Source organism: Biomphalaria glabrata, chromosome 2 (assembly GCF_947242115.1).
Source record: "Biomphalaria glabrata chromosome 2, xgBioGlab47.1, whole genome shotgun sequence".
Lineage (NCBI taxonomy): Eukaryota > Metazoa > Mollusca > Gastropoda > Planorbidae > Biomphalaria > Biomphalaria glabrata.
Window position 1 is genome coordinate 56,363,390 of NC_074712.1, and position 25,931 is coordinate 56,389,320.

The 25,931-nt window shown below is 35.2% G+C and overlaps 1 protein-coding gene across 4 annotated transcripts in view; it reads left to right on the top strand.

Annotated features, from left to right (window-relative positions):
• LOC106067534 (neuropeptide SIFamide receptor-like) overlaps positions 1-25,931 on the top strand; it is a 168,854-nt gene that overhangs the window by 106,499 nt on the left and 36,424 nt on the right. The window contains exon 1 of one of the 4 annotated variants that reach the window (XM_056021545.1): positions 8,964-9,344. The exons of 1 other annotated variant lie outside the window; for it this stretch is intronic. The gene's annotated coding sequence lies outside the window, so the exon portion shown is untranslated. Of the gene's footprint in view, positions 1-8,963; positions 9,345-25,931 lie in introns of those variants that run through there. 2 more of the 4 variants (XM_056021546.1, XM_056021547.1) reach the window with 2 other exon arrangements.

Sequence of the window (25,931 nt, forward strand, 5' to 3'; positions counted from 1 at the left end):
TTCATTCTATAACTCTTTTAACAACAGACCCCGTTCCAATGTAAAATCTTTTCATGCTAACATAAAAGGAATTAATAAAATGTGAATCTAATGCGATTAAATAAGATTCAATTTTATTCAGTAAGACTTAAAGCGTTTAGAACATGCTGAATTTTCGAGAATTTGTAATTACAAAAATTAACTATATCGATTTTGGGCCCGGAGATTATCTCCCTTTTCAAGCAATCGGTAATGTGCCTCATCGTGTCAGGGTGACCCGTGGTGATTCAGGTAGTTCGAAATAACTTTTGGTATGCATCGTAAAACATCAAAGAATGTTCTTCCAGGCATCTTTCTCTGCACTGTGGAGATATTTTAGTGGGGCACTTAGAGTTCAACAACAGGACGATAGTCGGGCGGAAGTGAAAACATAGCAGACGATCAAATCAATAACTGTATAGGAGCGAGAAAGTGAGAGAAAGAAAGAGAAAGAGATAGAAAGAAATGGAAAGAGAGAAAGAGAGGGAGATAAAGAGAGCGAGAGAGAGAGAGAGAAGGAGGGAGAGCGAAAGAAATAGAAAAAGCGAGGGAGAGAAATAGAGAGGGAGAGAGATAGAGAGAAAGAACGACAGAAAGGAAAGAGAGATAGAAAGAGAGAAAAGAGAAAGAGGGAGAGAGATAGAGATAGAGAGAAAGAAATAGAGAGAATGAAAGAGAGTGGAAAGAAAGTGAGAGAAAGAGAGGAATATTTCAGTTTTTTCTTTTATCGGTGAGAGGATTTAAGCTAATCCTGTTCAGTTTTACAAGTAAAAAAAAAATGAAAACCAAATCTAAACTGCCAACTCCTTGCAAATAATGTGTGTATTTACACTGTCAATAGCGCTGACTGGTCCTCAAAGTAACATCCGTAATAAGTGTTTCATAGACACATACATAGATTATGAGAAAATTAATGAAAAATTGTGGATTATAAGAAAGTTAAAGATATAAATTCTAAGAAATGTGTAGATTTTCAGAAAGTAAAAGATATACATTTTAACTAATTCGTACATAATGAGAAAGTAAACAAGATAGATTCGAATAAATTTAAAGATTATTTGGAGGTGCGATGGCTGAGTGAACAGCCTTGGTTTCGAACCGAGGGGATTTTATATTTCGGGATGTTTATGGCGCCTCTAAGTCTACCTGACATTTATTGGGGATAAGTTTACGGTGGTTGGTCGTTGTGATGGCCACATGACACACTTGTTAATCGTGATCCACAAAAACATATGACCTTCACATAATCTGCCCTAAGTCTGCAAGGTGAACATTACTTTTAAATATTATTAGGAATTTTGAGATATAGAATTAAAAGAATTCCATAGATATTGTGAGCAATTATTTAGAAAACAAAATTCACTACGATTTTTTCTTTAAAATGTGTGGCTACAATTAATGTAATAAGCTCTAATTTTAAAATCCTATTAAAGATAGTGCGATACTCGATTCACATAACACAAGCCGTGATAGTATATCTATAGTCACTGTAGCTAACTTAAACTTGAGTAGTATTATTGCGTTTAACATCATTAATAAATGTGGTTGATAAGTAATTTGAAATTGCGTTAAAAAAAACAACAACATGTAACTGAATTTAATTACTAATAATTCAATAAATATTTTTAACTTATTACAGACAGATCGCGACCCATTTAGGGGTCGAATGACCATCGTTAATTTTCATCCATTTATCATCTGATTTTTTTTAATTTTTTTTTTTTGTAACAAACACAGTTGGTACCATAGTTGGTAAACATTTTCATTTGATATAAGAAAAGAAAGGGACGTTACTCATATTGGCTCTTATAAGAGTAATTATAAAAAGATCGTCACATAAAAATTTCATTAAAGAATTAGGTTTAAAAAGATGGACATTTTGCTAGAGGATAAAGATGGCAATTTGTGTTAGTGAGTGTAACATCACTGTTTGTAGGTAGACATGTCTTTTTCCATTGATAGTTACTTCTTTGCACTGAGTTTGATGGGTTCAACATGTTCTGCTATTTCCCACTGATAAGAAGTGTTTGTCGAGTGGCAAGGTTCTAAAACGATGCGAGTGTTTATTTCACCAAACTTTCATATTTAGAAGACATCATGTTTACACTTTCTAGAAGTCAAAGATGTTCCGCAAACAGTAAGAGTTTACTGAACTCATCAAAAGCGATGTAGCTAAAAATAATTGCTTTTCAATGTCAGTTACACAATTCTGGATCACGTGTTTGCAGTCATAGCCCATTTTGAGATTGTGTTGAGCCTTCATCATCCATTCGTAATAGTAAGCTTAGATTTTCCAGCCTGTTAGTTATCAAGTCTAAATAATGACATTCATTGTGCTCCCACAAGAATCCAACCTTCGCACTAACGTTGGCGTATTTACAAATGTGTATCAATGTAGTTGACCTTGTTTAATATCATCCTCCATGTTTCGACATACTTTTCAAATTGTCACACAAGCATGCACATGAATATGGTGAATACGCAATACAAAAGTTAACAAATGCTAGTTATAAAAATAAACATTTTGCTATTTAATTATAAAACGCATTTATTTTACACTCATTACAATTACATAAAGCTTTTCCCGTGTTACATTTCTACCAAAGAAAATGCATCATAAATAAGATATAGACATTACGATCACGATTTTATAACATTAGTGAATTTCAATTTAACTAAGCCTATATACGAAAAAATAAATACGGTTGGGGGTCGCTGTCTAGTGGGAAATCGTTTTAGGGGGTCGCGGGAACAAAAAGGTTTAGAACCGCTGATTGTGTGCTGTCACGTTTCAAATCTTAGGACAGTGATTGTTAGAATGAAAAACAAATGAAAAAAAAAAAGTCTCGAAATCTTGGAACATATCTGAAGTGTCCGAGCTACCAATACAACTTCCATCTTTCATTCATCTTCACTATTTCTACAAGGTTTTCTTTTAAATCTATCTTTTTTCCAGCAATGTTCTCCCCTCTCCAGCTAGTCCATATACTAGACTTTTTTTTTTCCTTAAATTAACATTTTCACACGGTTTCAGATAAAACCATACAATTAAGTTTGTAACCAACTAATTTTTTTTTTTTGAGGAATAAAAAAAAAAAAGCTAAAAAAAAAAAAAAAACTATTTAAATCGCTTGGTGGTGGTAGAGGACTAAAGAGCTGAGAGCATGTCTGAGAATAGCAATGCTACTAATGTAGTGATGGTATAGAGAAATAAACATATTTTGAAGAAAAAAATACGATTTATTATTAGGTCGGAAAAAATTACATGTTTTTTTCTTGACTAATTTGTATAGCTCAATGCGTTCTAAAAAACATCAGAAAGTTGTGCTGAATAATTAAAAATAACCAAATAGAATAAATACAAATGCAATATAAAAATGAATTAAACTACCCTGAAATGGGTTCATACTGTGTAAATCCAAGAGTAGGAGACTAGGAGTTCATTCTATGTTAGGAAATAAAATCCTATTTAATAAACGATTCAGAACAAGAAACTCTGGACTTTAAAACGAATATGCAACAAAATCAGGAGAGTTTAAAGAGGAAGTCAGACTGGGACAGAAACAGGTGGCTGTTTACTGGGTAGTGACATGGGTTACATGGTGAACACGGGACGGAGAGTTCACGTCTAGAGTCAAACTCCAATAAATAAGCAGAAAAGGTTGGTGAGAGGAACTTAGAACTTGCCCATGAACATGCTGGTGAAGGTGTATTGGTGTGAATGAAGGGAGCTCCTGAACAATGCTCCCAAATTTGGCTAACAATTTGTCCAATCCAAGGGAGAGAAATCAGATTTTTTTTTCAAACAACAAAATAAGAAAACCAGTTACAATAACATTGACAGAAACAACAACAGATGTAACAATAGAACAGTGTAAATAACAGCAGCTACAACAGAAATAACATCTACAGCTATATAAACAACAGCTACAACAATGGAAACAGAGCGACATCAACCAAACCAACAACAACGTCTACAACGATAGAAACAATAACAGAAGCTATTGCATCGACAAAGCGATGACATCAGTAACAAAAGAACCAACAGCTGCAACAAAAGAACCACAGCAACATCAAAAAATTAAAACAGCAGAAACTGAAAGAAGTAATGCAACTACAGAAGAAACAATTGCAAAAAAAGAAACAGCAATTACTGCAACAACCTAAACAATTGTTAAAGCAGATCTGTTCGACAGAAACCAAAATAGCAACAACAGCTACATCAATTGTAGTAACAGAACAAGTACTACAGCAATATCGGTTTATATTCTTTTTCGTTCTTACAGTTAAAGAATTTCAACTGGTATTAGAAAATTAAAAGGTGAAGAAATAGTAGATCACTGATTGATCAAATTTAGTAGGAACATCAATAATAAAAGACACCACTTTCTCTTATAGATATAACTCTTGTGATAATATTCAACTCTAAAGAGTCTTTATAATGCTAGATTTATTGTCTTCACAAGCTTCAAATGTGTTAGTACTAGAAACGAATGCCTTGATAGTGATACTTGTATTTGACCTAGACTCAGCTCGATAAAACGCTGCATGAAATCCTTCAAACCAGCGGGCGAGACTTAGTCGTGACCTTTGTTTCCTATGAAAATCATATCTTGAAAACGAAAAATGGCTGGCTCCTCTACCACAAAAGCGAATGTCACCTTGACCTGTGTTATATGTTGACGACAATGTCTCTCGAGACCAGGACTCTACAGTCCCATGAAAAAGTGCTCTACGAGATGACGCAGAGTCGAATAACAACTGAAAAAGGCCAATCAGATTGCAATGAAAATTTCAATTAGTATAATGCCATCTAATTGCGTTTTTTAGTCTCTATTAAGAAGTCTAAAAATAGCTTATGGGAATTCCATATTACGCTACTGAAACTATTCGGAAGACTTCAATTCGAAAAAATTAATGAATAATAAGGGTTTGGTTGGTGTAGGCCTATTCGTTTGGCTTGGTAAATCTTGTCTAAGTTAAACATCTACTTCTGATTGTACATTGTTACTCAGAAATACAACTGTAGTCGTTGAACCTGTTAAAATAACGGAATCGAGTTTCCATGTCATCAATGGCTCTACGTACTTTGTACCTCTACGTGGAAACAAAGAATCTATAAGAGCGCAAAGTCTAACACGATTCCAGCGAAAAGTCTCGTATGAGTTATCTCCCTCTTACAATGGGTCATGTTTATTTATAAACCTATTTTAAAATGCATTTAAAAAATTCACAAAGTGAAACACAACGGAACAAATAGTCGATTGTATCTCACAATGCAGGTATTTAAAAAAAATACATTAACTTAAGGCTCAAGAGAAAGAAAAATAAAATCGATCCAACTTTCCGAGCCCAAAAGAACCTAGTAGCGTGAGAGAATTAAAACTGAACAAAAGCTAGTAGTGTAAGATTTGGTTGTTTAAGGCAAGCGCTAGAACACAATGAAATAATCAGCAGAATAAGCTTTTTTTTGTATCAAAACACTTATGCGTGTGTGTTGGTAGTTAGTCTTGTTAGAGTTGTCGTGATTTTAACGAAATATTGTTGTTGTTGTTTTGGTTGTTATTTATTGAAATACATGATAGGCTTGTACATATTGTATCAATGAAACTAGTAGTTTTGTTTTTGAATAGAATAGGATAGAATAGAGAAGAAAAGAAAAAGAGACATGTTATGCCTTATGTGGCACCGTTGGGGCACCAAACAAGATTAGTCAACTGTCTTTCTCCCTTCCTGCCATAACTATGACCTTTTTAAGTGCTTAACAGTAAGTAATGCTGTAGATCTATGTTACGAACTATAACTGTTTCATTAAGTAATGCTGTAAATCTATGTTACGAACTATAACTATTTCATTAAGTAATGCTGTAGATCTATGTTACGAACTATAACTGTTTCATTAAGTAATGCTGTAGATCTATGTTACGAACTATAACTGTTTCATTAAGTAATGCTGTAAATCTATGTTACGAACTATAACTATTTCATTAAGTAATGCTGTAGATCTATGTTACGAACTATAACTGTTTCATTAAGTAATGCTGTAAATCTATGTTACGAATTATAACTGTTTCATTAAGTAATGCTGTACATCTATGTTACGAACTATAACTGTTTCAGTAAGTAATGCTGTAGATCTATGTTACGAACTATAACTGTTTCATTAAGTAATGCTGTAAATCTATGTTACGAACTATAACTATTTCATTAAGTAATGCTGTAGATCTATGTTACGAACTATAACTGTTTCATTAAGTAATGCTGTAGATCTATGTTACGAACTATAACTGTTTCATTAAGTAATGCTGTAAATCTATGTTACGAACTATAACTATTTCATTAAGTAATGCTGTAGATCTATGTTACGAACTATAACTGTTTCATTAAGTAATGCTGTAGATCTATGTTACGAACTATAACTGTTTCATTAAGTAATGCTGTAGATCTATGTTACGAACTATAACTGTTTCAGTAAGTAATGCTGTAGATCTATGTTACGAACTATAACTGTTTCATTAAGTAATGCTGTAAATCTATGTTACGAACTATAACTATTTCATTAAGTAATGCTGTAGATCTATGTTACGAACTATAACTGTTTCATTAAGTAATGCTGTAGATCTATGTTACGAACTATAACTGTTTCATTAAGTAATGCTGTAGATCTATGTTACGAACTATAACTGTTTCATTAAGTAATGCTGTAGATCTATGTTACGAACTATAACTGTTTCATTAAGTAATGCTGTAGATCTATGTTACGAACTATAACTGTTTCATTAAGTAATGCTGTAGATCTATGTTACGAACTATAACTGTTTCATTAAGTAATGCTGTAGATCTATGTTACGAACTATAACTGTTTCATTAAGTAATGCTGTAAATCTATGTTACGAACTATAACTATTTCATTAAGTAATGCTGTAGATCTATGTTACGAACTATAACTGTTTCATTAAGTAATGCTGTAAATCTATGTTACGAATTATAACTGTTTCATTAAGTAATGCTGTACATCTATGTTACGAACTATAACTGTTTCAGTAAGTAATGCTGTAGATCTATGTTACGAACTATAACTGTTTCATTAAGTAATGCTGTAAATCTATGTTACGAACTATAACTATTTCATTAAGTAATGCTGTAGATCTATGTTACGAACTATAACTGTTTCATTAAGTAATGCTGTAGATCTATGTTACGAACTATAACTGTTTCATTAAGTAATGCTGTAAATCTATGTTACGAACTATAACTATTTCATTAAGTAATGCTGTAGATCTATGTTACGAACTATAACTGTTTCATTAAGTAATGCTGTAGATCTATGTTACGAACTATAACTGTTTCATTAAGTAATGCTGTAGATCTATGTTACGAACTATAACTGTTTCAGTAAGTAATGCTGTAGATCTAAGTTACGAACTATAACTATTTCATTAAGTAATGCTGTACATCTATGTTACCAACTATAACTGTTTCATTCACTACGTTAAGTACGGTTCATGCCCGATGCCAACTTCTCTATTGTATAATAATAATTGTATGGTCTTCGATTCCTAAGATGATGGATGAGTGTAGTGTTTCACAGGACTACGCAAGCCCATTTGCGACCTGCATATTTTGTCACATCTAATGCATTTAAACACCACATTACAAAACCCAGAGATTAGAATCAGGGTTACTGCGGCGATTAGAACTCATGATGACCTGCTAACTATTGAAAAAAAAAACGCAAGCTAAAAATCTATGGCAATATTACAAGGTCTTCGGGGCTCGCAAAGACCTTCCTTCAGGGAACAGTACCAGGAAAAAGAGGAAGAGGCAGACAGAAAAAAAAGAGAAGGGAAGACAACATAAAATAATGGACGGGCCGGCCATTGAAAGAGGTTCCAACTAAGGCAAAAGACAGAGAGGAATGGAGAAAGACGGTCATAAATGTTGCATAATGCCCCAACGGTCCAACAGACTAAGGGATAGGTAAAGGTAAAACGCAAAGTTGACAAAGCCGTTGTCCGCAGGGGTCTATTTAAGTGTTGTTGTATTTTTCGCCTTCAAAACCTGTTTTCGGCAAGGGCCAGTTCTTTGGGCCTCAAATGTGTCCCGTTGCCTTCATGAGAGCTCAAAGGCCATCTGCTGCCAGCTACTTTATTGTATGTCAAAGAGAACAAAATGGCGCCAGAGTTTAACATTCATGCATTGTCTAGAGCCTGTAGACTTCCAGTAAGTGGTATTCACGATTTGAGTTTTCATGCATGAAGGCATATCCATAGAAAGCAAGCTTTTTTTTTTGGTGTCTCCGCTGTACAGAATGAAGGAAGTAGTGATAAGGAAAATCATTTGAAAACCACATTATCATTTTATGCTTTTTTCTCAGCACTGAAGAATTAAATTTCTAATCTCTCTAACTTGTAGCGCAAAAATAATTGTTATTATTAAAGTTGAAAACTGTGATCTTTCAATATTGAGTCCTTGACATTGCTTTTTATTTTGTCTATTTAGTTTTAAAAAGTTATTTATTATTTATTTGACCTTTTTTCATTTGTTTTAGGTTTCTCTTTACATTTCACTATAGATCCAAGACTCCACCACATTTCTTCAGATCACTTTCTCTTCTTTGTCTCTCTTACTCAATTTAATTGCTTTAAGATTCAAACTGTAAACAAAGAGTAGATTGCTGTTATTAACTTTTAGTGTGAAAATCCCCAACGCTTAAGTTCTATAAGTTTATATGATCTGATCTAGGCTACGTTCTCAGAGTAAGATATCAGCGCTATGAGCGACTAATGATTCAGTAATGATAATATATAGCAATGACTGATTGGCGCATTCAGCTGTGGAGTCAAGGGCCGCTTTCACGCGGCAACACGTCACTCGCCGGAAAAAAAAAAGGTTTTGTTGCCCTTGCTAACAACACCCAGTGTGGACGAGTTCCTCCCCTTCGACTCACTCACTTCATGTTGTGGCTAAAATTAATATAAATAACCAGAGACATCTGACGAAAATTCGAAATTATATTTGAGTAGTTATTTAAAATAAATACTGTATCCTTTCCAAAACTGTGCTGCTCATTTATGTTTTCAAGTGTTGGATCTTTATTTGAAGTAGTAGGCCTAGTATCGAATTTTTATTATTTGTTGGGTTTTTTTTAGGTGTAAGAAAAGTGGAATAATTTCTTGAAATGTTCAAAGATTGGAAAAGGTTCATTTTGGATTTGTGTTTTGAGTGTTCAGGTTCATTTTAAAAGTTGAACATTTCTTTTTCTGCTTTCACAATTTGTGTTCAGATTATTCTCAGACCATAGATTATATTTTAGTTCACTTTAGGTAACAACCCGTGTCTAGATAATATCAGGATTGCAGGATAAAAATGTGTTTGAGTTGTGTGTGCGTCACCTCATAGTTAGATCATCATAATGGATGTTTTTGGTTTTGTACTTTAGCTTCTTTACAAACAAACAAAATTGAGAATTTTTTTTTCTCCTAAGAGACAACAGTTCGTTCTATGTGGTAAATCTAGGGGGGGGGGGGGGGGAAAGTGTGTGGTCAGGTGATTTTAAACTGCTGAAGTTAAATCTATACCTAAACGGGGGGTGGGGGTTAGTTGTGTGGTCATTAAAATATTTTTGTGTCAAAGGTAAAAAAAAAAACTACAACAATAAAAGTGGTTTATACATTTTCCACAGAATAACTTCCCTCCTGAAAAAAAAATTCGTTTTAGGTCACTCTCACATCGACCATTTTATCTCTTCTCTCTTTTAGCCCCCCCCCCTCTCTCTCTCTCTCTCTCTCTCTCTCCGTCCCCTCCTACACACACACACACACACATACATTCAATTTCCCTCTTTCTCTTTCTCTCTCTCTTTTATTCCATTTTTCTCTCACTTTGTCTTTCTTCTTTTCCCTCCCCCCTCTCTCTCTCTCTTATTCTCTCCCTTCTTCCTCTATCTCTCTTATTATCTTCTCTTCCTACTTCTCTGCCTCTCTCTATCTTACACACACACACACACACTTTGTCCTCTTTTACACAACTCTCTCTCTCTCTTTCTCTCTTTCTCTCTCTCTCTCTCTCTCTCTCTCTCCTTCTCTTTTTTCTTGTCCCTTTCCTATTTCTTCCTGTTCGATATCCCCGGGTCGACCATGGCGGTTGACGCTTGAATACTTCACTAAATACTGGCATCGTTATAACAAATGTAATTAGTTGTATTAAATGTGTTTCTTTTTCGACATTTATAAATCCCCTTGTGAGTGTTTTGGGTGCCACAAGCTCTGTTTGTTAACATGTTTTGCAGTGTCTAACTATATCAGACCGACTGTTTTATCTCCCCTGTCCTAACTTGGTATCGCCCCCCTTCCCATCTATAAAAGTCTTGTTTGGGAAGGGGTTGGCACTATTAGGCTGTCATATTATGACAACTACCTCCCTCGTAAAACCGTTTAAGCGACAACACAAATTACTGGCACCTCTTGGGAGGTATTGACAGAACTAGCAAATTACTTCCCTTGGGTCCAAGAATTCCATAAACCACAATAGAACTCGAGCAATTCTTTTTGTTATCTCCCCTGACAATGGTTCCTTTCACTAAATATATACAGTCTATATATATATATATTTATATATATATATATTAAATACAATCAATCAAGTGATTGAAAATGTTGTTGGTATAAACTGCTATTACTTAATCCTTGTGTTCACTACTTGGACTGGTTTTGATAACATTGTATGTTTAAAGTGAATGAAGTCCCCTTTAAGAGTGTTTAAAAAAAGAGACATTCTGCTAACACATTTGATCTTATATCAGTAAAAAAAAGGTTTTCGAAGTTCAATCAACAGAACACAACTATAACAACATCTGCAAATCAACAAATGCAAGAACATCACCAATGGACCTCATTCACCAATCGCAAACAAACAACATGTAGCCACGTGATAATATTTATGAAACAAAGAAAGTTGCGTATCACGTGACAGCCTTTATGGGTTGCCTAATTTGTATAGAAAATATAGAGAACCACGTGGCAAAATGTTGTTTGTTTGCGATTGGTGAATGAGGTCCATTCAATAAATAAATAAAAAACATCACCTGATCAATAAAACTAAATTATAAAATCAATTAATACAAAAACATCATAAAGTCAGCAAAATAACAGACTTTTCAAATCAACAAATAACAATGAACAAAAACGTCATCAACAAATCAACAAATACAACATCACCAAATGAACAAATACAACATCACCAAATGAACAAATACAACATCACCAAATCAACAAACACAACATTGCCAAATCAACAAATACAACAACCTCAAATCAACATATACAACATTACCTAATCAACAATACATATATAACCAAATCAACATAAACATGAACATAGCAAACATGAACAAAATAACGACACATAAAATCTGTACTCGCTGAACCAGACAAATACCATATACATACATTTTTGAAAACAAAGCTTATATTACTTTGGATTAGTCTGTAACTGAAGTTGTAATAGATCTAGACTAACAATAATAAATCCCTTCGATTAGAAATTAGAAATATTTTTACTAATTGTTTTGTTTATTGCAATTTCATGCTTTCAGCTTTATCAATTCGCTATGATCCTGTCACTTGTCTAGACCATTTGGAAAAGAATAGGGGGGAGAAAGAACTGGGTATCTGGGTGGTCGCTTTTTAATTGCATCTAAAAAAAAAAGTAAAGTAAAAAAAAATAAGCGTCCTAAATTTTAACTCGAGGGCTAAAGCCTCTTTAGTCTCCTCAATACGGTAACCATCGTGCCAGGGAGCTGCTTAGGAAAATAGGTTTTATAATTATTTACAAACCTTGTCTTTCTACAAACCATAAAGGAAACTAATTTAACTTATACCATCTTATCAGTCGAGTAAAATTTATTTCCCTTGTTCGAGATACCAAACAACATTATTAATTACCAATACCTGATTCTTGTGTTGTCAGGTCAAAGAAATAATTGTGCACAATTTCAGCTTGATCCGAGATTGGGTGTGGGAGAAATAACGTGAACAAACATTTTACCAGACAGACAGACAGACAGAGTGAGTTGATAGAAGCTTTGTAAAAACAAAAAGTCATATGTGTTTATTTTGCCCTCAATAATGTGTAGCCATTGATTGCCAAACCTTGTTCTGCAAATGAACATGAGTTTGAATGATTTTTTTAATATTTTTTTTTCGTTTCTTACAAGTTACATGCGACTGCTATTTATAACTTCTATGTCCCATTCACATCTCTAAGTTTATCTCTTTCTTTGAGTTGAATCAGAACAGTAAAAGCTATCCTATCCTTAACAGGAAAGGTGAAATCTATGTTTTTCTAGCTAGACTTTCTTCTTTCTTTAGGTTGAATCAGAATATTTCGAGTTATCCTAGCCTTAACAGGAAGTTGAAATCTAGGTTTTTCTATCTAGACCTTCTTACTTCTAAAACGTTCAAATAAAGTTTCTCTCTCAGATCATGCGACATCTACAATAGGGCAGATGATGTAAAGGTCACCTGTTTCTATTGCCCACGGTTAACGTGGGTGTCATGTGGCCAGCACAACGACCAACCTTCGTTAGTTTTCCTCAATTATTATCAGGTACCCTTTAGAGCTGGGGGGACTCGGAGATACCCTTAAGATCCCGAAATTAAAATTCAGAGTCTTCAACAGGATTCGAACCCAGGACTCTTCGGTTCGGAAGCCAAGCGCTTTAGCACTCAGCCACCTTGACTCCGTTTCTTCTTCTTGCATTTAGTCAACGTCCTTGTGGGTGTGCTCCAAGGACATTCTCTTTGAAATTTGTCTTACGGACATTCTCTTTGAAATTTGTCTTACGGACATTCTCTTTGAAATGTGTCTTACGGACATTCTCTTTGAAATGTGTCTTACGGACATTCTCTTTGAAATTTGTCTTATAGTGGCCACATAGCATCTTAGAGTCCATACTATCTGTTGGCCTTAAATACACTCTTATCTTATACAGTCTTATAATGGTCGCAAAGTACAACATTGATGACCTACGGAAGTGATATTATATACGCATGTAGGATACTTAGCTGAGGCAAAAACAGGTGGAATCTCATGGGTGGAGATGGTTCTCGAAAAAGACTTTCCTAGAAATTTGATAGTAAAAAGTAAAGTAAAGTTTCCCCTTTCAGACCTTGCGATCTATGGGGCAAGTGATGTTAAGGTCATCTGTTTCTTTAGCCCACGCTTAACGAGCAGCGTGTATGTGGCCAACACAACGACCAACCGCCTTTACTTTCCCCAACTAAAGTCAGGTACCCATTAGAGTTGGGTGGACTCAGGGCCGCCCTAAAAATCCCGAAATTCAAAATCCCAGTCTTCACCGTGATTCGAACGCAGGACGTCAGGTTCGGAAGCCAAGCGCTTAACCATTCGACCACCTCGCCCCCAGAAATTTGATAGTTGATGTATATCGTTGGGAAAAGAATTATTAGCTCGTTGGCCACACTGGGAGAACTCTAGTCTGAACGTTAAAAGATTTCAAAGTAGAACAAAAATGTATTTAAATTTGGCTAGAGGACTAGACAATTGTCATCTTGAGGACATCACGCCCACAGGTATTTCCGCATGCATGCATTACTCATGAAAGAGTTTAATTAATTAATGCTAAGGAACATTATGTGCATCATCTTCAAGTCTAGATCTAAAGGCCTATCGTTAGAATATTTAGTAGATTTATACTCTCGCCTAACCAAAGGTGGGGGTGAAATTGATGTAAAATGGGGCGGGTTGCTAGCTATCTATAATATAAAGCATAAAGTAAGGTGTATGTATGTATGTATGTATGCCCCGAATACAAATCTAATTCGTTTAACCAATCTTGATAAAACTTGGCTTCAATGTTCCTTAGATCATGACGGAAACAGTAGTGTATGTTTAATGTCTCTTCCAATACCGGAGGGCCCTAAAAATAGACAAAAAGTAACAAATTGTATCTCTATTAAAGTACGAAACGTTTTAACAAATCGGGTAAACCCGTTTTCACAGTATTTTATATTGGATATGAATATGTTGGCTGAACGGGTAAACCCATTTTCACTCTACTTTTATTTTCGTGGCAAAATAAAAAAAAAATTTGAAGGGAACATTCTCCAAGTTTGACATAAATCTAAATACAATCCAGTAGATCCATAATATCCAAACTAAGGCCCGCAAGCCGCGGGTCATAACCGGCTAGTTGTTTCTAATATCAAACACCTTTTGTTATGATGAGGCTAATATAGGCTCTATAACATGTATAAGGACACTTTAACTTTAAAAAAAAAAAAAAATAAATAAATTTTTACATTTTTTTTTGTTTAATAAAATATTCGAACTTTCTACTGAAGTCAGGAACACAAAAAATTCAGTTTATTAAAATTTCAATGTGGATCTTATGGTTTAATTTTAAGATTGGATAATTCTCCTTTCTGCAGCTTATCTCCCTTGTGGCTAGAGATTAATGTCAACACGCAATAATGTCTTATATGTTCACCGGTGATGAAACCTGGGTGGTGGGGATGGGGGTGGGGGGTCGTGTTAATTAAATATGACGTTAGGACCCAATCAGGGGGTCCACAAGTGCAAGTATCGTCAGATATTGTAAAACAATGAATCTCGTAAAGCTAGAGATTCTTTCTATGGGATTATTGGACACACACACACACACAGAGTAGAAGCAGAAGTTGTTAAATGGAATGGATTTTGACATTGGTTTTCTACCAGATCCCACTTGCTAGTGTGCATTTGTACAAACTACTATCTAGTGACTTTCAAATTGAGTGTAGTAAGATAATAATCACACATTAAGAAACAAGATGTTAAAACATTTCTATTTATCGCTAAATTCACCACCGAGCTTTCCCTCCCCCCCCCCCCCAATTCTTGTACACAGTCCAGATGCAATCCATCCTACTACAAAAATATATAGAATCTTAAGCATGGCACATGTATCACGTCAGTACACGCCTGCTCCTATTTTCAATGACTTCTTCAGGGGCCCCCCTCTAAGTATTTGCTTAAACTCTACTTGGAATCTTCTTTAAGAGAGTTGGAGCAACATACGACTTCTTTGATAACGACAGAGTGCCCAATCGAGACCATCCGTTATAAGGCCTGAACACTGAACCTGCAACGTCACAACCTGTGGTTAGTTTAGACCAATAGCTCGTTGCCACGTCGTACAGACCTTTGACTTGGCAACGAGCTATTGATCTAAACCGCCCACAGGTTGTGACGTTGCAGGTCAGTGTTCAGGCTTTCTATAACGGTTGGTCTCGGCCCAACCATAATGGCGATATTGTGACCTCATTGTTTAGGATTTCGCATCATTATCAGGTCTTTCCGCATTTCGACCGGAAGTAATCCACCCACATCTATAGTTACACAATACTTAACATCAATGAAATGTAAGGTTTTTACGACCTAATTAAACGGTCAGGTGTTTTAGTTTATCAACATAAAAATAAATGCACAGGTTGGTGGATTAATCGAATGTTAGAACTATTTAGTTCAGTATGTGGTGGCAGTGGTGTTGACATACAGATTCAATAAACGGACAATCAAGAACAATTTAGCAGATCATAATGAACGTAATTATTACAATGTTTAGTATGCTTCGTTACAACGAATAATCGAATCACGTTGATGAATGACTAAATCGAGTACAAACACTAGCAGAAGGGAAACATTATGCTGTGGTATCGCACTGCACTTACTGTCAAAAAGGAATGTTAACATCTTCTGCGGGCTTTGACAACCAGGTGCTAGTATACATGAATTGGATATAATATATTTTTTAAAATTTAATTTTGTACATAATCGCAGTAGGCGGTTAATTCCAATAACTTCTTTCATATCTCTCTGTTCAGGCGTCTGTTGGCATGTTATCCCCCCTGGTAATCGGTGCTATTTTCTACTGTCTTATATCGTCTTGTGATAACAGAATTCTTTTTAAGATCCTGACACGCAGCGGGTTCCCATATTAATTAATTAGCGATTTCTTTCTTTAATTTGCTGAAAGATGAAAAGATCAAAAAGTAATTATGCAAACAACATACAGAATAATCAAACTTTAAAAACAAAAGCGCAGTGTGTATTTAGTTGCAGATATTATGAAATGTAATGTACAGTAGAGAAGTAGAAGGGCCTTTAATTCATACTACTCATTATAATCTACAGTGGCGTCACTAGGGTCGGTGTCACCCGTTGCGGTTGGCTCAGGTGTCACCCCCACCCCTGTCAACCTTTTCGAAACATCTCGCAATAAACACTATCTTTTGTTTAATACAGTGAGCTTATTATATACTTCCATTGATTTTTCCAAAAAATGTAAAATGAGTGTCAATTCTATTATAAAATTCCATTGTTTATGACATTTATTCAATAGTTATTGCATATTTTACAATGTCTGTTTATTCAAATTAGAATCAGACTGAACATCACGCGAACATTTTTCCTTTGTTAGACTTTTAGACGGAATCGATATAACATTAGGATGTCTTGTTTAAACTTACACTACAATCTAGAGCAGAAAATTTACGTTTGCAATCTGCTTAGTCAGCCATTGGCTTGGGACGAGCGTCCAACAGCGGAGTTCGGGACGGAGCCCCGGGTGCCAATCGCTTTTCAGCTTTTCTAAACTTCAGAAACATATTCTCCTTAAATTTTAACTTGCACTATTTCTAGAAGTAAGACGATTGCAAGTCAGATCTAATTAAATTATGAAAGGGTGGGACTGGCCGACTTCATCCGAAGAAAATGATCAGTGTTTCTCAAACTGTTACCGCACATCTTTATACAACGACTTTCATGAAGTAGCGTGACAACCGCGGTCATATGACCAAAATTAGTCCACTTAAAAATGTTTAAATAATCAGATTTGTGTATTATTTTTAGTGATCCCGTCATGGTAAAAGTCTCTTACTTTTTTGCGTTTTGTCTGTCGGCCTGTCAGTCCGTCACGTTTAGGTCGCAAAAACAAAGAATAAAGGCTATTGAAAATCTGATTTCACATATTTTTTTCTTCCAAAACATCGCAATAATTTTTTTATTTATGAATAGGTTGTTCCGGATGTTTTTGTGGAAAGCAAATTAATACCAACGAATTTCGAAATTGCTCTTTTAACTAATATTAAATTTAATTTACTTGCTCAAACGTCGGAAAAACTCATTACAAAAAAAGCTGTTCCGGATTTTTCATACTAATAATATAAACGCTAAGGCCTTGTGACATAGTGGAAAGTTTTTTTTTCTCCTTTGACGTCATATGGAGTACATACTTTAAATGAAATGCTTTAACTCGGTCACCAATGTCTTGTAACCCAAGACAACTCTCTAGTGTTAAAAAAGATATTTTACTAATCTTAAAAGGCCCAATGACGTAGTGGAAAGTAGTTTTTTTTTTTTATATGAAATAAATTCTTTAAATGAAATGCTTTAAAAACTGGGAGCTATTCCCGAAACAAACAAAAAATCGACTAGCTTTCTATTCGTCATTTTTTATTCCAAACCTAATGTAATGTACATTCCAAAAAAAAAAAATGAAAATGGTGATATAATTATATGTCTTTCAGCTGTTGTTGTTGTTGTTGTTTTTATTACATTTATAAAACGCTCCCAGACTTTACTGGTGAAGTTTACAGCTTTTCCACAGATTTCCGGGTGAGTTCTATAATGTTAGGGGGCATGGGGGCGTCTCAGATAAAGTTTGAGAAACACTGCTTTAGAGGACTTTGGGAAACATACTGTATTGAAAATTGAGGCATGTAAGTGTCTGCAGAATTTTACGTCTCGAGAGATGATCTTTTCCCTTTGCAACTTCCTGTGTGACTAAAGAGGCCATTCCTTGATAAGCAGCTGCGGTCACATGTTGGGCATATGTAATCACCATTCGCCGTTGCATTTTCACCCTTCTTTCTACTACTGTTGTGTATGACATCTGCAGTCCGGGACCCTTCCTTTATACTCGCTCTCCATGTAAATGTGGTGGCACTAAAACATGTAGACATTCCGCTTCCCCGGACAGACAGACACACCCACACACTTTTCAACACTCACTCAAATCACGTCCAAAAAAAAGATGGCGGGTAGAGGAAAATATTTTTTTTTTGAGCTCAAACACATTTTTGTTTCAATGCTGTTTTATTTATTTTTTAAACCTTGACCTTTTATGGAAGAAGGTGAAACAAATAATCAGGATATATTGCATGCAGAAATGGCCCTAATCACATAAAATTATATGTCTGTAACCCTAATCTATTACAGCCAGGGATGACCCGGATATACATCCATATCATTACTTTACTCCATCCATTTAAGCACTTTCGATTTCCTTCCCGCCCAAAATAAATAGCAGACGTGTAAGAAGGCTCTAAAATGATGAGCGAAAGTGACAGTCCTCGTTGCGTCTGCGGTTGGCCAGAGCATTGTTTACTTTCGCCTATTTTTAGTTGTCTCTGCTCTGGGATGTCTTAGGGTCATTTTGGCGCCAGCGTGCGTCGCTCTAGGGAGCGTCTGTGGGGCTGTTTTCGTCATTGTTTCTACGCCATAACAGTCCAGGTGTGAAAAAGGTCAGCCAAGCAGACGAACTAGTTTGGTCTGGAAAGAGAGGGAAAAGTTCACCAATGACGTAGCTCTTAGTTCCCTGAACTACAGCTGGTGTCACTGTGTGGGGTGTGGAAAGTACTCAACGACTCGAAATTGATTAAGTCAGTTCTTCTCGTGACATGCCCATTCAATATCTGATCAGCGATACACTGGGACCCAGCTAAGTTAACTTCAGTTTTAATTATCTGCTGATGAGCTCCTCCCCCCCAAAAAAATATTTTTTTTATGTACCCGCCCACCTTTCTATGACAGACCGGCCCACCTCAATTAGATACTGTCAAGCTGACTCATCCTCAGCATTAGTCCTGTGTCCTCTTTTTGATTAACCGCGCTTTTAAAACGGCGTGCATGTGCTGTACTTTCGTTGTGGTGGATGAGTGACTCAGCCCTAACTATGCTTGTTGCTCTTTTGGTCAAGCAGGAGGTTGTAGTCTAGAATTAATTTATTTTTCTATAGTCAGTGTTTCACAAAGTGGGGTACGCGTAACCCCAGGGGCACGGGAAGACTTTGGAAGGGGTACGTGTTGCACCTCATTAACTAAGCTGATTTTTTTAAAATGCCATTTATTATGTTCTGTTAATATATTAAAGTGGATGGGGGGGGGGGGGGCGAGGGCTAATCAGAATTACAAAAATTATAAAAGGGGTACACATAAGTCATAAGTTTGGGAAACACTGTTCTACACCGAGGAAGTAGTGTGTGTGTGTGTGGCTGTGGGGGTAATGAGTTTTTTTTTTAAAGTTAAAAAATTATTTCTTTAAAAATACAATCATATTCTAACCTTTTTGTGCATATTAGGAAGTCAGCAACTCACTGGGAAGTGATTTCTTGATGACATTTAGCAGTCTTTACCTTTTTTTTAGAGAGCTCCCCAATGAGAGATGTTCTCCCTTATTATCTCCCTTCTACACTTGTTCCAAAATAAGATTCGTTTACTCCAACACCAATGTTATATGTATTTCGTTCAGATAATTAAAACCATACGTTAATTAAGGCGATTGTGGTGATAGAAAAGCTGGCTAATTTAAGTTGTATGTTTAGGCTGCCTCTACGCTGTTAAAATACCAGAGGAAAAAAAAACGATGATTAATTATAATCACACATCTGTGCCTTTGGTAACTGCGTTTGTATGTAAAGTTGTGTAAAGGAGTTATTGCCTCTTTTTTTAAAGTATTGTTTTTTCATGTTTATATATTTTATTTACTTGTCCTTAATTTGCAAAAGTATTAACTTTTTTAAAAAGAAATTCAATATATTTAAAAACTCTGAAAAACCTGGCCGTTAAATATACATCGTTCATTGATATTTATAAAGACCAACACTGTCCTCTAGGGAGGCTGAGCGTCGGCTCAGCTTCTGGCTGGTGAGGCCTGACTGTGCCCGATAGGTTCGCGAGTATGCTGAGTACAGTATTGTACACTAAGCCCAGGCGAATTGATGAGAGACCAAACTGACACGTTGTATTAACTGGCATTGAATAATTACTGCAATAAGCGGCTGTTTGTAATAACTACTGAAGACACTAACCCTGACCCTAACACCTTCAATGAGTAGACATCAATCATGACTGTCAGTGACTGATTGTATATAAACATCAATGATTGACCATTAAAAAAAACCGATGTCATTTAACTACTAGCCATTGGTAGAAACGGTTAAAAATTGAATTAAAAATGTCACTTTTTTACTTTAACTATGACTTTAATTTGTCATAACATTGAACTGTCTAAATGTGCTATTTATAGTACACTGATTCTCAGAAGACCTCTAAGAGAACACATGAAAACCATCAGGTTCTTTAACTCTTTCTCTCCGTAATTATTTACCACATTCTGATGGAATCAACGTTTGTATCGTCGGTTAGGAGACAAAGAGTTAATGATTGAAAAAAAAACATATCGTTAAAAAAAGAGTGCAACAGTTCTTGTGTTCATAAGTCTGTTGGTCTGGAAAGCTCGAATGATTCAACAGTTCTTGTCTTCTCAAATCTATTGATCTGGAAAGCTCTAATGATTCAACAGTTCTTGTCTTCTCAAATCTATTGATCTGGAAAGCTCTAATGATTCAATAGTTCTTGTCTTCTCAAATCTATTGATCTGGAAAGCTCTAATGATTCAATAGTTCTTGTCTTCTCAAATCTATTGATCTGGAAAGCTCTAATGATTCAATAGTTCTTGTCTTCTCAAATCTATTGATCTGGAAAGTTCGAATGATTCAATAGTTCTTGTCTTATCAAATCTATTGATCTGGAAAGCTCTAATGATTCAATAGTCCTTGTCTTCTCAAATCTATTGATCTGGAAAGCTCTAATGATTCAACAGTTCTTGTCTTCTCAAATCTATTGATCTGGAAAGCTCTAATGATTCAATAGTTCTTGTGTTCATAAGTCTGTTGGTCTGGAAAGCTCTAATGATTCAATAGTTATTGTCTTCTCAAATCTATTGGTCTGGAAAGCTCTAATGATTCAATAGTTCTTGTCTTCTCAAATCTATTGGTCTGGAAAGCTCTAATGATTCAATAGTTATTGTCTTCTCAAATCTATTGATCTGGAAAGCTCTAATGATTCAATAGTCCTTGTCTTCTCAAATCTATTGATCTGGATCAGTCGTACGATTCAATAGACTTCGACCTTTTACTCAAAGACAAAATAAATCTCATTTAAAAAACAGTCACTCGTTTTATTTCCAATAGTTCGGATCAGCATTTTTTTCCTTTTAGCGACGCCCGCAATGCGAAAAGCCTGTCTACCTGTCTGTCCGTCTGTCTGTCCGTCCTGTTTAACTCGCAGAAACTGGAAAAGATTAAAAATCCAATATTATGTTTGGTTTTATTAGATCTCATCGTTCAATGATGACTAAAATTAAATATGACAGACGTGTTTTTTAAAATGATGCACTTTTTAAATTTAAAAACACTTCAGGGGAGGTAAGCTTTACATATAGTCTGCTCATGTAGGGGCTCGAGCTAGAAACCTGGTTTGATCCTAATTAGTAATTAATTAATTGGTTTTATAAAGGTAGAACGGCAACTTCTCTCAGGTACCTCTCCCCCCCCCCCCCCCCCAAAAAAAAAAACATCTGGTCGACACAAACAAACAAAAATAATTTTTTAAAAAAGATTTAAGCATTTCTATATGCATAAATGTTGTGCTCAAAATGCAATTAAAAGAAACTATAATTGTTTTACAACATAATGTCAACGTTTTGTATGCATCCTACACATCACCTCTGCTGTCCATCCCCCTCTTCTTTTTCTTGGTACGGTTCCCTGAAGAAAGGTCTTTGCAAGCCCTGAGGACGTAGTGATATGTCCTCAGAATTTAAGCTTGAGTTGTTTTTTTACAGTAGTTAGCAGGTCATCGAGGGGTTCTATTTCTGTATTAATCTTGTTTCTAATCACTTGGTTTGTTATGTGGTCTTTGAAAGTGATACCTTGGATAGTTATGTAGCATCTCATTCCATTGTTAGGATCCTCTCTCGCTAGTTCTGCAGTCGGCATCCAAAATTCGCAAGCAATAATGTCAAACTATGCCATAACTTATACTGCTGAAGCTGGCATCCAAATCATGCATTGTCCGAGACAGACCTTCAATTATAGCCTCCGAGTTCACAGCGTACTAGTTTCTCTGTCTGTCTGTCTGTCCGTCCCTCTGTGTGTGTGTGAGTACATTTCGTGAGCTTGAGTGTATATATTTGACCTAAGACTAGTGTCTGGGACCTGAATTGATAAACTGAAATAGAATTTGGCGGCCGTAGTTTGATTTTGTTTTTTTCCACTGGTCAGTCTATCGAGGCGACGCATTACAGGATCCCTAAACAAATTTGATCCGATTTCTCTTCTTTCTTAACACGAGACATTCGAATCTTTCCATTCGCTGGGGTCATGTTCTAGTTTGATCTAGACCATTTGAGTTCAACTCTTATTTGATTTATTAAACAACGTTACAGTTAGGGCCTATTTGAATTTTTTAGCTAATCATTATTGAAAATAGTAAACTTTTTTTAGATTAAATATATTTACTTTTTACTATAAACCTTTTTACAAAATATATTTGTTGCTCTTAATATTTGAGTTTTATGAATAATCTCTATTCCTTTTTGTATTTCGTCCATTTTTTTTAATTTTCAGTTTATTGTTTATTTTTAATTCTCTTCTATTGTATCTAAACTTGTTTCAAGAGTGAGTTAGGATCAGTTCTAGGTTAGTTAAACTTAAAATTATGGAGAAAATGTATGATTACAGTTTTCTTTCCTTTCATTGAGACATCCAGGATACTTCGATTTATTGAGCCAGTAACGTAAAGTAGCGGTTAGGTCTACACTGCATTTGGCAAAATATGTAGGTCACAGCTAGGACTGCGTACCCGTGTGAAATACTGTCCGACTATTTAATTCGAAGACAAGCCTTATTTAGGTAGTAAACTTGGATACATGTTTTTTGTTTGAAGATGGCTGCCTGGCTATGTATTATGCGCTTCCGACAGTCGTTAAGATGAACCTGATTTGAGCCCTGACTGCTTTCATTTCATCCCTTCCTGTGAGCAGTTTGAGATAGACACAAACTTCATTTCTGTAGGAGTGTTTGAACCTTACAAGTCAAACATCATTATATATACTATTTGGGACAAATCATTTATTAAACCTTTTTGTACAGTTTTACGTAATGTATATATGTTCCATACATAGACATATATAGTACATGGACATGGAGATCTTTTAACACTACAAAAAATGTCTTGAAATTTTTGTTTAAAGTTGAAACAATGCGTTGTTTTGTAAAGTAGTTATTAGAAGTATTTTTTTTTCAACCCTAACCTATGTAACATGCAATTTTATTTTTAGATCTAGATCTAGCCTAGTCTCATAATTATTATTTTGAAATTGTTAGATATATAATGTAGAAAGATCTATTTAAATGTACATCAGCTGATTAAAAATCAACAGACAGGAATTATTTCGATCTAGTATTTTTGAATCGTTATCTCATTGGAAACTAACAGGAAATGGCTTTGTTTCATATATTTGCGTGAATATATAGGTCTTTGATTATTTCTAAAATTTTGAAAACTAAAGATCATTACTTTCTAAGACAGAAAAGATTGATTGGGGCGACTTCCCTTGCAGCTTGAAAATACTTACGTACATAAAAATCTATATATATAGGTCTGTGAATCGATCCATCGTGGATATGAATGTATTTCTGATTTCCAGTCTAGATATTAAAAAAAAAGTCTATGGTTTTAAAGCGCTGCTGGGAATGGATAACAACAGTCACGTGATCTATGTTGCTAAATAGTATGTGCATTAGTTTTTAAAATGCAATATCAAGTCTATCATTTCTTGGGTCAAAATATTTTTATGGTTCATTCCATTTGCCGAGTACTAAAACGTAAAGTAGCGATTCCCGAGATTTCTGGGTTTTAATTATTTTTAAGTTTCTTTCCCTTTGCCGGGTTCTATATCCTAATGCAGCAATTTCCCAAAATGTTTCTGGCTTTTAATCTTCCAGCCAAACGTCATCTTAATAGTGATAGAAAATCTAAAGGGGAAATCGTTATATCCCCAGTTATCCTTATTGAGCAAAGAATATGCATCCCCTTTTTTTTTTTTTTTTTTGGTTTGATGACAACAATCTATTAATAGCACACATTTTCTACAGCCAGAATACATACCGAGACAATAAGATTTGAAATGTATTACTGGGCTGAGCTCTCTTCTTCGTGTGAGTCTTCCTAATGTCGTGTGGACGTCTTAGCTCTGCTATGTGCAAGTCATACTGAGCACTTGTAGAGGTCTTAGGGATGTTGTTTGCGAATCTTAATGATGTAGTTTGGGAATATTACTGATTTTTGGGGGCATCTTTCTGATGTGGTGTGGACATCTTACTGATGTGGTGTGGACATCTTACTGATGTGGTGTGAACATCTTACTGATGTTGTTTGAACATCTTACTGATGTTGTTTGAACATCTTACTGATGTTGTTTGAACATCTTACTGATGTTGTTTGAACATCTTACTGATGTTGTGTGGACATTTTAATGATGTTATCTGAGCTTTTTAAGCAGTTGCAGAAATCTTAATGATCTTACAGATGTTACTAAAGACTTGTGTTGTCTGTGCGCATTACTGATGATTTTCAGACGACTTACTGATGACTTACGAACATCCTACTGATGTCTCACGATACACTTTGATCAGTTCTTCATAAGTTTTTTTTTGTTTCTTGTCTTATCTTTCCAGACTCAAATCTTTTTTTTTTCTTCAGTTGTAGACAATACATTAAACATAAAACATTTCAAAGCACAAAATGTTTACTTCTGTGGTAAAGGTTGTGTTCATAACAAAATGTAGAGTCCTCTCAAAGTCTATCGATATTACGTTTCCATTTGTTCAACAGAACTTTCACGTGCATGCAATGTCAGAGACAGAGCTTCCATTCCAGCCTCAGTCTTGATAACAAACTAGTTTCTTTACTTCAGAGCTTTTATTTTCCAAAACTATTAGTTCATTTTTTATTGACTTAATTTTTTTTTTTTACTTAAATTATTTTGGAATTTTTCACTCTAAAAGTTGATCACAGTTAGCTGATCCTTGTTTATACTTATAGTTCAAAGATCTTGTTTATATTTTTAAGAAATACAATACAGCAAGAAAGGGGAGAAAAGGCAGAGGATGTTAAGATCATCTGTTTCTTTGGCCAACGGTTAACGAGCAGGGTGTCATGTGACCAACGACCAATCGTCTTTACTTTCCCCAACTAAATCCCGAAATGTAAAATTCCAGTCTTCAACTTAATTCAAACCCAGGACCTCAGGTTCAGAAGCCAAGTGCTTAACCACTCGGCCCCCCCCCCCCCAGTCCAAGGTTATGCAACACTAATCAGCACTATGGCCTGAAACAGGACTACAGAGATTTAAAATTGAGTTATTATCATTAGGAGAATCGTACCCCGGTGGTCCATTTCAACCTTCTTTGCCCACATGCACTAATGACAAATTAACCCCCAAGTAGATTAATAGTCGGCGGGTTGGCAGTTTCTACTTGCTGTGTCAGCTCCTACCCCGCCTCAGCCAAGTTTCATTAAGTGAAGCAGCGTAGCAAAGTTATTACATGAGTAGCGTTCGGCGTTTCGGAGCATGAACAAGCAAAATTTAAAAAAAATCATTGAAAAAAAAAATTCTTATCTAAAGTGGAAGAACTCCGTCCTTAATATATAATAACTACCAATAACGTACAAGTTATTTCCCTTGTTTAATGTCAAACAAAATAATTAATTACCAATAATTAC